General features: G+C 50.1%; 1 protein-coding gene and 1 non-coding gene across 2 annotated transcripts in view; one reads left to right on the top strand and one right to left on the bottom strand.

The window, feature by feature from the left end:
* CBL (Cbl proto-oncogene) overlaps window positions 1-1,182 on the top strand; it is a 108,882-nt gene extending 107,700 nt beyond the window's left edge. Inside the window, exon 17 of the transcript XR_004270872.1 lies at window positions 1,172-1,182. The gene's annotated coding sequence lies outside the window, so the exon portion shown is untranslated. The remainder of the gene's footprint in view (window positions 1-1,171) is intronic.
* A 5,238-nt stretch (window positions 1,183-6,420) lies between these two features.
* On the bottom strand, window positions 6,421-6,550 carry LOC116556463. Its single transcript, XR_004271014.1, has one exon. It is a non-coding gene; the product is annotated as a small nucleolar RNA ACA64 (small nucleolar RNA).
* Between the last annotated feature and the right edge of the window lie 5,275 nt (window positions 6,551-11,825).

The raw sequence follows: 11,825 nt of genomic DNA, 5'->3' as shown, positions 1-11,825 counted from the left end.
GGATTGTAGCCTTAGGGGACAGATAGCTTTGGGATGGTGTCTTGAGGGGAGCACTTTGGGATTCCCTGACCTCCAAGATCAGGACCTAGGAGAGGACTCAAGAGGGGAAGGGAGACAGAAAGGACCAGGAGTGGAGGCAGGGAGCAGAGTGGAGGGAGCGGAAGGCGAAGGGGATCAGCCCTCAGCTCCTCTTAGAGCCCGGAGGCTAGCACTCCAGCAGCAGCAGGAGAGAAAAGGGGCTGACGACAGGACAGGACTGACACCCAGCAGAAGGGAGCTGGAGGAGGTGGTCATGCCTTCCACCCAGCAGAGACCCAGCACTGTGACTGGGTTGGAAGAGCCTGGCTCAGATGTAGGCCAGGGCTAGAAGAGGCCCTGGGGGCAAGTTTCTAATTCTTTTTTCCCTGTGGGGAGCAGGCAAAAAGGCTGCTTTCCTCCAGCCCCACGGTAGACCCAGGCCCCTCAGACATGAGGCGACCCTCCTACGAGTACTGGCCTCTGCATGTCTCTGGTATAGGTCTGACCACAGGTGGAGAAACTGAGGCCAGGTGGGGTGGGGTCCTAGTTGGGCTCCTCGGCCACAGTCTTCTGGGTGGGTGGAGCTTTTCAGCTCACAGTAAGGAGAAGTGGCACCCTGGGAAGTTGGAGGCAAAAAGACAAGGATGGACCTGTTCCCAGAGGTCACGAAGGGGGAAGACTGGAACCCAAGTGTCCTCTCTCGGCTCCTGCATAGGGAACTTAGTGACTTCCGACCCACCCTTCTGAATCCAGGGGCCTTGACCAGAAGGATATGAGAAAGGTGGGCTGGGTCGAGGAAGGAAGCTGATAAAGAGGTGTTTGCCGCTGCATTGAGGACATGGGGGTGGGGGCGTCCCAACAATCTTGGCAGTTATCAAGGCTGGGGAACCCCCTGGCCAGGCCAGAGAATAGGATCTGGCCTGGGTCTTCCCGGGGGAAGTTGGAGAATTTTTCCAGAATGGGGGTGTGAGTAGGAGAAGATTGTAATGAAGGAGTGAAAACAGGGTGGAGGAGGGTAGGGGGCAGGAAACCGGATACTGTACTGCGGGGGTGGAAGAGGAGGGGGAAGAGATTGAAAGGGGGGAAGCAGCCCCACTCCCGCCGGACGCTGTCTCGCCCATGTCCTTCGCACCTGACCCAGGGCAGGAGGAAGGAGGCACAGCCGGGATGAAGGTGCACCCACAACACCATGGGAGAGAGGGAGGGTGGCCTTCTGGGGGATGGGAGGGGCTATTTTTAAACTTGGAAAAACCGTGAGTTCATCTCCATTCTAGAGGCTGCAAAGGCCCCATTGTACAGGGGTCTAGAGAGGGGGAGCAGGGGGAGGGGGCAACGGGCACAATGGTGTGGATTATGTTGGAACAAGCAGGGGGTGGAGGGCGGAGAGCGGGGGAGGGCTGACTTCGTCACAGCTGGCCTACTGAACTCTGGGGTCGAGCCGGCTGGGGCTTTGACTGGGGGGCGGGGCCCACCCTCACAAAGTCCCCTGTTGGGGAACTAGGGTCTCTGACATCCGGTGGCCCATCATGGGGAGGGGGCAGACGGTGGGATTCCCACAGCCTGTCTTTCCCAGGGACCGCAGGGTCTGTTCCCAGGCTCCCAGCATTCCGACGACTCCCCTGGGAGCTGCTGGCCTCTTCCCTGCCAGGGAGTGGGGGGAGAGCAGAAGAGGATGTGGAGGCATTGGGACTCTTCCTGGGGATGATGGACTCTTAAGCCAGAGGCGGAGGTTGGGTGGGCAGCAGTGGGTGGGTGGGGTTGGTTGAGGGGGATCATAGCCCTCCCATCGGAGCCCCCAACCCCGCGGACCCCTCCTCCGACCGACTGGGGACTGTCCTTCTGGTACCCCCTGGCCCTAGGAGCCTCCGCACGGGGCCAGCCCACCTGCCGGACCTCAGCCCTCCGGCACCCAGGGCCTCCGCCCGGGGGACCTGGCCGCGGCGGGAAGGCGCCGGCGCTAAGCTCCCCAGGAGCCGGCTCCGAGGTCCCGCCCGGCGGAGGCAGGGGGCGGGGATCCGGCCGCTCGCTCCAACCCAAACATTACCATAAATGCTCAAGTGGCCGCGGGCCGGTGGGTTCGCGGGGACCCTGGGGCTTTCCGGAAGCCCCGGATCCGGTCTCCAGGCCGGACCCAGCGCAGGCCCGCGCAGTGCTTCCGTCGGCCCAGCCGTCCTTTGTACGACGCGGTGCAGCCGCTGGGGTGGGCGCGGGGACAGGGTGGAGAAAACCCAGGCCGCAGGGGGCGTCCCGGGGCTGCCTTCTGGGTGGGCAGTGAGGCTGTGACCTCTGGTCAGGGAAAGCGTGGGGCCCTCCAGCCAGATGGCAGCGTCAGCGCCGCGGCGGCGCGGCTCGGGCTCCCTCCAGCGATGCGGGTCCCGCTGCTGTCAGCTGCGACACCCTGGGTCTCTCGGTTCCCCGGTCCCAGCACCTAATCCCCTTCCCACTCCTCTGCCCCCAGCCTGCACTTGGGGAATGAAGGGTGATGGGGGCTGGGGGTGGTAGCAGGATGCTGGGGGTTTACACCTCTCCCCTTCGAGAAAGTTCACATCCGCTCCCCAGAATACCACCACCCAGGGAGAGGAATGTCCCCAGAGAGCTCTTCAAATTGGACTTTGAGTCGTCCCTGAGGAAAGGCCAGCTGGTCTACAGGAGGGGGCCTGTGGGAAACCTGGGGGCGCCATGTTACGCTCTCCTGGCCCCTCTCCTCCCAGGAATTCCTCTGGGAAGGGGAAGCTCCTGCGGTTCCTCTTCCCTGCCACCCGGCGCTGTGAGCAACCCTGGGAGAGCCCGGGAGAAGGGGAGCCTTGTTCCATCCCACCCAGGCGAGGCCTGGGACCCTTACACTGCTGCTGCCAGGGCTGATCTTGGAGCCTGGAGTAGAGAGGGGAGGAAAGAGGCCCGGCGCCGTGGCTCACGCCTGTAATCCCAGCACTTCGGGAGGCCGAGGCAGGCGGATCACGAGGTAGGCAAGAGATTGCGACCATCCTGGCCAACATAGTGAAATCCCGTCCCTACTAAAAATACAAAAATTAACTGGGCGTGGTGGCGCGCCCCTGTAATCCCAGCTACTCGGGAGGCTGAGGCAGGAGAATTACTTGAACCCGGGAGGCGGGGGTTGCTGTGAGCGAGATGGCGCCATTGCACTCGGGTCTCAAAAAAAAAAAAAAAAAAAAAAAAAGGGAAGAAAGAAGAGGAAAGGCAAGAAGGCTGGGCGTGGTGGCTCATGCCTGTAATCCCAGCAGTTTGGAAGGCCAAGGGCGGTGGATCAGTTGAGGTCAGGAGTTCAAGACCAGCCTTACCAACATGGTGAAACCCCATCTCTACTAAAACTACAAAAATGAGCCGGGCACGGTGGCACATGCCTGTAATCCCAGCTACTCAGGAGGCTGAGGCAAGAGAATGGTTTGAACCCAGGAGTTGGAGGTTGCACTGAGCCAAGATTGTGCCACCACCCTCCAGCCTGGGCAGCAGAGCAAGACTCTGACAAAAAAAAAAAAAAAAGGCAAGATGAGGGACCCACCTGCTGCAGTATCCCCACATCTCAGCAGCAGGGCTTCAAGGCGAGGAAGGAGACCCTTAATCACCCTTAAGCATATAAGACCACCTCCCTCTTGACTTTCATATTGCATTTCAATAGAAGTAAAGGCTGGCAGACCAGGCGCCACCTTTAATCACCCTCCTGTAGATCACAGGCATCGTATGGAGGAATCTTCCCGGAAGATATTGTTTTCACTTAAACAGGATCAACTCCCCAGCTTAAGCCACATACCGGATACCTACTCCATGGACCAAGACCCTTTCACATGTACTTTCTAGAGTTGTAAGCCTTTATTATTTTTATTTTTGAGATGATGTCTCGCTCCGACACCAGGGCGCAGTGGTGCCATCTTGGCTCACAGCAACCTCCGTCTCCCAGATCAAATGATTCTTCCCTCTCAGCCTCCCGAGTAGCTGGGACTACAAGCATGCGCCACCACGCCCGGCTAATGTTTGTATTTTTTAGTAGAGACGGGGTTTCACCACGTTGGTCAGGATGGTCTCGAACTCCTGACCTGGTGATCCTCCCGTTTCGGCCTCCCAAAGTGCTGGGATTACAGGCATGAGCCACCGCATCCAGCCGAGTTGTAAGCCTTTATAAGGGCAGGGATTTTCTTTGTTTAGGGCTCCGCTATTTGTGGCATTCAGACCTGCCGTGGCTCCTGGCTGAATAAATCACCACTTCCTTCCCAGTTTGGGAAGTTTTGGTGTTCGAGAAGTTTTCAGCCGTTCCTGCTTTAAAGGGAACTTGAAAAGTAGAAAGGGGCCGGGCGCGGTGGCTCACGCCTGTAATCCTAGCACTTTGGGCCGAGGTGGGTTGATCACCTGAGGTCAGGAGTTCAAGACCAGCCTGGCCATCATGGTGAAACCCCATCTTAAAAAAAAAAAAAGAAAAGCAGAAAGGAAACAACCATGTTTTGGTGCCACAGAAAAGCCCCACAGTAGGTCAGTCAGATTGTTGATGCATCCTCCCGTGGCACCTTCCCTTTCCTGTCCTGCTGGAAGCTACTCCTTCGGCTTTGGTCTCTGGCACTCATAAGCTCCATGAAGGCATTGGTTTCTGCGAGAGCCCTGCTACTTAGCTGCTCTTGGACAAGTGCCCTGGCCAGCGACTGTTGCGGAGGCTGCAGTGATCTGATGAGGGAAGAAGCTACTCATACTCAACATGTATACAGTGCTCTACAATTTAGACCTTTCACTTAAGGGCCATTTTCATGACCAATGTTTATCTCGATTTTTACAGCAACAAAAAGAGGAAACTGAAGCACAAACAGTTGCATGACCTAAAGTGACACAGCCTCTGAATAATGGAACTACATTTTTTAAAACTGTGATAACAGGTTGGGCATGGTGGCTCACGCCTGTAATGCCATCTCTTTGGGAAGCTGGGCAGGTGGATCACAAAGTCAGGAGACCAGCTTGGCCAGCATAGTGAAAGCCTGTCTCTACTAAAAATACAACAATTAGCTGAGCTTGGTGGCGTGGGCCTGTAGTCCCAGCTACTTGGGAAACTGAGGCTGGAAAATTGCTTGAACCTGGGAGGCGGAGGTTGCAGTGAGCCACAATTGTGCCACTGCACTCCAGCTTGGGCGACAGAGTGAGACTCTGTCTTAAAAAAAAAAAATGTGATAACAGCTAGCATGGTGGTGTGCACCTGTGGCCCCACTACTCGGGAGGCTGAGGTAGGAGGATTGATTGAGCCCAGTAGATCAAGGCCAGCCTGTGCAACATATGGAGACCCTCATCGCCAAAAATAAACAAATAAATAATTGTGGTAAAATGCACATAACAGGCCAGGCACGGTGGCTCACGCCTGCAATCCTAGCACTTTGGGAGGCCGAGGTGGGTGGATCTCAAGGTCAGGAGATCAAGACCATCCTGGCCAATGTGGTGAAACCCTGTCTCTATTTTATTTAAAAAAAAAAATTATAAAAAAAATTTAGAAAATGCTCATAACAGAATTTTAACCAATTAAAATGTCAGAGTTCTGTGGTGTTAAGCACATTCACAGTGTTGTGCAATTATCACCATTATGGAGTTCCAGAATTTTGTCATCACTCCAAGGAACTAAGATTTGAACCAAGTTTTATCTAATTAACTCCAAAACCTGTATAGTCTATGTGTAATAATTACAGCCGGATTAAGAGCTCAGTTGTGTGGTAGAGACAGGAAGTGCTACTGGATTCAGAAAAGGGAGTGTCAGTGTGGACTGTGCTGGCTGGGAAAGTCTTTCCGGAAATGCGAAGCCTTCAATGAAAGGTCAGGTTTAGATAGGGCGGAGTGAGAAATGATCTTTTGAGACGGGGAAATGACATAAGCAAAAAGAGAGGGATGGGACACATATATGGACGAAAGGGGCACATGTATGAACAACTACAGAATTTCCCTATCAGAAAGTGTCAGAGCAGCCATCCAGCTAGAAGATGGAGCTGGTGGGGAGGCTAGGTGACTTGTCTTGAGATTATATTGGCATAGCAAGCCCACTACTTCCTTTTTCTTTCTTTTTTTTTTTTTTTAAGACAGGGTCTCAGTCACCCAGGCTGGAGTGCAGTGATTCGATCTCGGCTCACTGTAACCTCTGCCTCCTGGGTTCAAGCGATTCTTCTGCCTCAGCCTCCTGAGTAGCTGGGACTACAGGCTCACCACCACACTCAGTTAATTTTTGTATTTTTAGTAGAGACAGGATTTCATCATGTTGGCCAGGCTGGTCTCAAACTCCTGGCCTCAAGTGATTGACCCGCCTCGGTCTCCCAAAGTGCTGGGATTACAGGTGTGGGTCACCCTGCCGGGCCTAGTCCACTACTTCCATTTCCAGTATCCATTTACTTGGAGTGCATTGAGGATAGCTTTTTTTATGTATTTATTTTTACACAGTGCCTGTCAGGTTTCACTGCTGCACACGGGGCAGTGCGTGGTGAGATGAGGCCCCTGGAAGCTCTGAGCACTGAATCTCATCCGTGGCCACCGGCAAAGCCAGGGGTGTTTTTCATCCAACGCCGGGCTCCCTAATCATCAGAAGAATGTGGGCCGCCAACGCAGCCAGACCTACCTCAGTGGAGAGGAGGCTAGGTTTAGCTACACCACCACCCCTTGGCACCATTCTTGTGAGTGGCTAAGTAAAGATTCGGCATGGTAGCAGGTGCATGCACGTGGGAGCTTGGGCAGATGAGATGGGCTTAGGTTATAGGGAAACAGCTTAAGATAGGATGGGCAATGGGGAGCCACTGCAGGTTCTTGAGCAATGGAAAAACGATGTGACATTGGAATTTAGGTTTCCCATGGTTTCTTGAATTCTTCTTGGCCTGAGAGTGCCCCCTGGTGCCGCTAGTTTGAATTGTTTTCTCAGCTTACAGAGCAGGTGGGAGGATGGGAGACTGAAAAGCAGAAGCCTGACTCTTGGGTCCTATTTCACTTCATCCTGGGTAATGACAGCCTTGCAACACAACTAGGGATAATATGTGGGCGGAGACGGTTTGAGGTCAAGAGAAAAGGGGCATTGTAGTTCCCTTCTCTGTCTCATAGCTCTGTGCATATGTGTATTGTGATTTGGGATACAGCACACTGGTCAGGAACTAAGCCGGAGGGTGGGGCTGGAGACAGGAAGATGACTAAAACAAGGGTCACATGCTTGAGAAATGTACAGTCTCCTCCTGAGGGCGACAGACAAATAAATAATTATAACACGGGGCCGGGCATTGTGGCTCACAACTGTAATCCCAGCACTTTGGGAGGCTGACGCAGGTGGATCACCTGAGGTCAGGAGTTAGAGACCAGCCTGGACAACATGGTGAAACTTGGTCTCTACTAAAAATACAAAAATTACCTGGGCGTGGTGGCACCTGCCTGTAATCCCAGCTACTTGGAAGGCTGAGGCAGGGGAATTGCTTGAACCCAGGAGATGGAGGTTGCAGTGAGCCCACATTGTGCCATTGCACTCCAGCCTGGGTGACAGAGCAAGACTCTGTCTAAAAAATTTTATATATATATATATATATTTAACACTAAGAGCTGCATACCAGGGTGCAAATATGCACATAAAACAGTTACTTAACCCAGCCTGAGGTGATGAAAGGTTTCTTGGAAGAGTTGATGCCTAGCTGCATTTTAAGCAATGAATAGGAGGTTAACAGGTAAATGAGGGTGGGCTGTGCTGTCTGAAGTATGATGGAGCTCGTTTTGTGCAGGGGGGCTGCTAGTAGTTGGTAAATATTCTTCAAGGGAAGGCTGAGGTTAGTGAAGAATGAGGCCAGATTACAAAGGATTTGTAAGCCATGGTCAATTATTCAGAGCAACAGGCTGTGTATAAATGGTGTTAAGCAGGGGAGCAACCACAAGTGACTTTAAATCCATTAGAGCTCATGCCCCAGAGGGACAGAACAAAAGGCCCCTCTTACTAAAGTTCCATTTCCCTTCCCAGATCCCTTCTCTCCCTTGGGTGATGAGGTTGAAAACAGCCAATCCCTTCTGGCGAGCCTGCCTCCTGCACAGAGAGTGTGGCCTTATTTTACCTCCAACAAGCCAGTTCATTTGATCATAATAGTCCCACAGTAGAATGAGAGATAAGCGTGGGGAGAGGGGCTCTTCTCTCTTTTTTTTTTATTTACACACCTGACAGCAATAATTTAAGTGAGAGGGCTCTTCTCTTATGTCATCCACATGTGACTGAGATCCCTTGGCAGTCCCTTGGAAGTGGGATACAGCACTTCACTGAATCCACTAAAAACACTCCTTGAACCAACTCCACACAGTGGAGTACTATGCAGCTGTTAAAAGAATGAGGACAGGCTGGCTGCGGTGGCTCATGCCTGTAATCCCAACACTTTGGGAGGCCGAGGGGGATGGATCACTTGAAGTCAGGAGTTCAAGACTAGCCTGGTCAACATGATGAAACCCTCTCTTTGCTAAAAATACAAAAATTAGCTGGGCTTGGTGGTGTGTGTCTGTGGTCCCAACTACTTGGGAGGTTGAGCCATGAGAATCAGCTGAACCTGGCAGGTAGAGGTTCCAGTGAGCCGACATCAAGCCACTGCACTCCAGCCTGGGCAACAGAATCAACAGAGTGAGACTCTGTCTCAAAAAAATAAAAAAAGAATGAGGACAATCTCTGTAATCTCTATACACTGATATGGACTGTAATGGAATAAAACCCATTGAATAAAATAGGAATCTGTGACTCCAAACTGATAATAAAAAGATATCCATAAACAAATAAATGAGAAGGAAAGGGTATTCTTTACAGTGTTTACGGAACATGATTTTAAATTTAAAAGATAGGTATGGCTGGGTGCGGTGGCTCACACCTGTAATCCCAGCACTTTGGGATTACACAAGGCTGGTGAATCACCTGAGGTCAAGAGTTCCAGATCAGCCTGACCAACATGAAGAAACCCCATCTCGACTAAAAATACAAAAAAAAAATCCAGGTGTGGTGGCACAAGCCTATAATCCCAGCTACTTGGAAGGCTGAGGCAGGAGAATCGTTTGAATCCGGGAGGCAGAGGTTATGGTGAGCTGAGATTGCGCCCCTGCACTCCAGCCTGGGCTACAACAGCAAAACTCCATCTAAAAAAAAAAAAAAAAGATAGGTATATGGCCAGGCAAGATGACTCAGACCTGTAATCCCAGCACTGTGGACCGCCAAGGCGAGTGCTTGGCTTGACTCCAGGAGTTTGAGACTAGCCTGGATAGCATGACGAAACCCCATTTCTGCCAAAAACAGAATTAAAAAAAAATCCCAAAAATTAGCTGGGTGTGATGGTGCATTCCTATAATCCCAGCTACTAGGAGGCTGAGGTGGAAGGATCCCTGGAGCCTTGGAAGTCAAGGCTGCAATGAGACAAGATCATGTCACTGTACTGTAGCCTGGATAACAGAGCAAGACCTATCTCAAAAAACAAAAACAAACACAAAAAAAGAAACAAATAAAAATAGTTGCCTCAAGAGGGATAAAATGAACAGCTTCCAACCCTCATAATATTTGTGGAGCTAGGGCAGGGTATAAATGAAGGCTCACATATCATATGTCTAAATATTTGAAATATTTGAAAGCTAATTAGCTATTTGGTATGCTCTATCCTCCCACCTTGACAAATATACCTTCTAATGACAAAATTTAAAAATATGTAAAGCTGGCTGGGCTTTGCGGCTGATGCCTATAATCCCAGCACTTTGGGAGGCTGAAGTGGGCAGATCACTTGAAATCAGAGGTTCAAGACCAGCCTGACCAACATGGTGAAATCCCGTCTCCACTGAAAATACAAAAATTAGCCGGGCGTGGTGGTTCCTGCCTGTAATCCCAGCTACTCAGGGGGCTGAGGCAGGAGAATCACTTGAATCCAGGAGGCAGGGGTTGTAGTGAGCTGAGAGCCTGCCATTGCACTCCAGCCTGGGTGACAGACTCTGTCTAAAAAAAAAAAAAAAAAAAAGCAAGGCTATGGTTTTTGTATGACCTAAAGAACAAAACATCCAATATAAGTTAACTTAGCTATTATTGCATATATTATTACATATATTATTGCCTGGGTGTGCTTATGATGAACTAGCAATATTTAGATGAGTAATAAAGTAATATACAATTCATATAAATTATTATATACTTATTCCATAAATTAATTTTACTTGCCTTCACTTCAGCAAATTCCTTAATCATGTTGTTATAATGAAATATTTCTCATAATTCATGTTCTATTGCCAGTAATGCCAAATTAATTGGTCTTTCTTTTTTTTTTTTGAGACAGAGTCTCACTTTGTCACCAGGCACCAGGCTGGAGTGCAGTGGCACAATCTCGGCTCACTGCAACCTCTGCCTCCCGGGTTCAAGCAATTTTCCTGCCTCAGCCTCCTGAGTAGCTGGGACTACAGGCATGCGCCACCACGCCTAGCTAATTTTTGTATTTTTAGTAGAGACGGGGTTTCATCATGTTGGCCAGGATGGTCTCAATCTTTTGACTTCATGATCTGCCTGCCTCGGCCTCCCAAAGTGCTGGGATTACAGGCTTGAGCCACTGTGCCCGGCCAATTAATTGGTCTTTCTTGAGACAATAGTTGTTCTGAAGTCTTTATTTTATTTATTTATTTTTAATTTTTTTTTTTCTTAGACACGGGGTTTCACCATATTGGCCAGGCTGGTCTCAAACTCCTGATCTCGTGATCCACCTGCCTCAGCCTCCCAAAGTGCTGAGATTACAGGTGTGAGCCAACGCACCTGGCCTTACTTCATTTTATTTTTGAGATGGAGTCTTGCTCTGTCGCCCAGGCTGAAGTGCAGTGGCATGACCTCGGCTCACTGCAACCTCCACCTTCCGGGTTCAAGTGATTCTGCTGCCTTAGCATCCTAAGTAGCTGGGACTTATGTTCACACGAATACGCGTGAATGTTTATAGCAGACCTTATTCATAATTCCCAAACCTGAAAGCAACCAAGATGTCATTCAGCTGATGAGTGGATAAATTAAATAGTACATCCAAACAATGGAATATTGTTTAGTGCTAAAAAGAAATGGCATGGAGGAAACTTAAATCCATATTGCTAAGAGAAAGAAGTCAATCTGAAAAGCTACACACTGCACGATTCCAACTATATGGCTTTCTAGCACAGGTAAAATTGTGGAAACAGTAAAAAGATCAGTGGTTGCCAGGAGTCTGGGGGGAAGGAGGGATGAATAGGCACAGCACAGAGGATTTTTAGGGCAGTGAAACCATTCTTTATAACACTGTGTGATGGATACGTCATTAAACATTTGTTAAAACCCATAGAATGTACACTACCAAGAGTGAATCCTAATGAAAATGATGGACTTCAATTCATAACAATGTATCAATGTTGACTCATCACGTGTTTTTTTAAAAAACAACCAGTTTTTTGTTTACATTTTTATCAATATTATTCATACCAAGTGACCATCACAAATATCTGTGGGTAGTGCACATGCAAGGGTAATTTGATTTTCCACTTGAGACCATAATTTACTCTTTGTGATTTTTTTTTTTTTTGAGACAGAGTCTCACTCTTGTTGCCCAGGCTATAATGCAATGATGCGATCTTGACTCACTGCAACCTCTGCCTCCTGGGTTCAAGCAATTCTCCTGCCTCAGCCTCCTGAGTAGCTGGGATTACAGGCGCTTGCCACCACGCCCGGCTAATTGTGAATTTTCTTAACTCTACTCATACTTCTGGTTTCTCCCTCCCTCCCTTCCTTCCTTCCCTCCCTCCCTTCCTTCCCGCCCCCTCTCCCTCCCTTCTCCCCTTTCTCTCTCTCTCTTTTTCTTTCT

The sequence above is a fragment of the Sapajus apella genome, unplaced genomic scaffold (assembly GCF_009761245.1).
Source record: "Sapajus apella isolate SASKATOON/1434 unplaced genomic scaffold, GSC_monkey_1.0 scaffold16, whole genome shotgun sequence".
Classification (NCBI taxonomy): Eukaryota; Metazoa; Chordata; class Mammalia; order Primates; family Cebidae; genus Sapajus; species Sapajus apella.
This window is presented reverse-complemented; position numbering and strand designations above follow the sequence as displayed.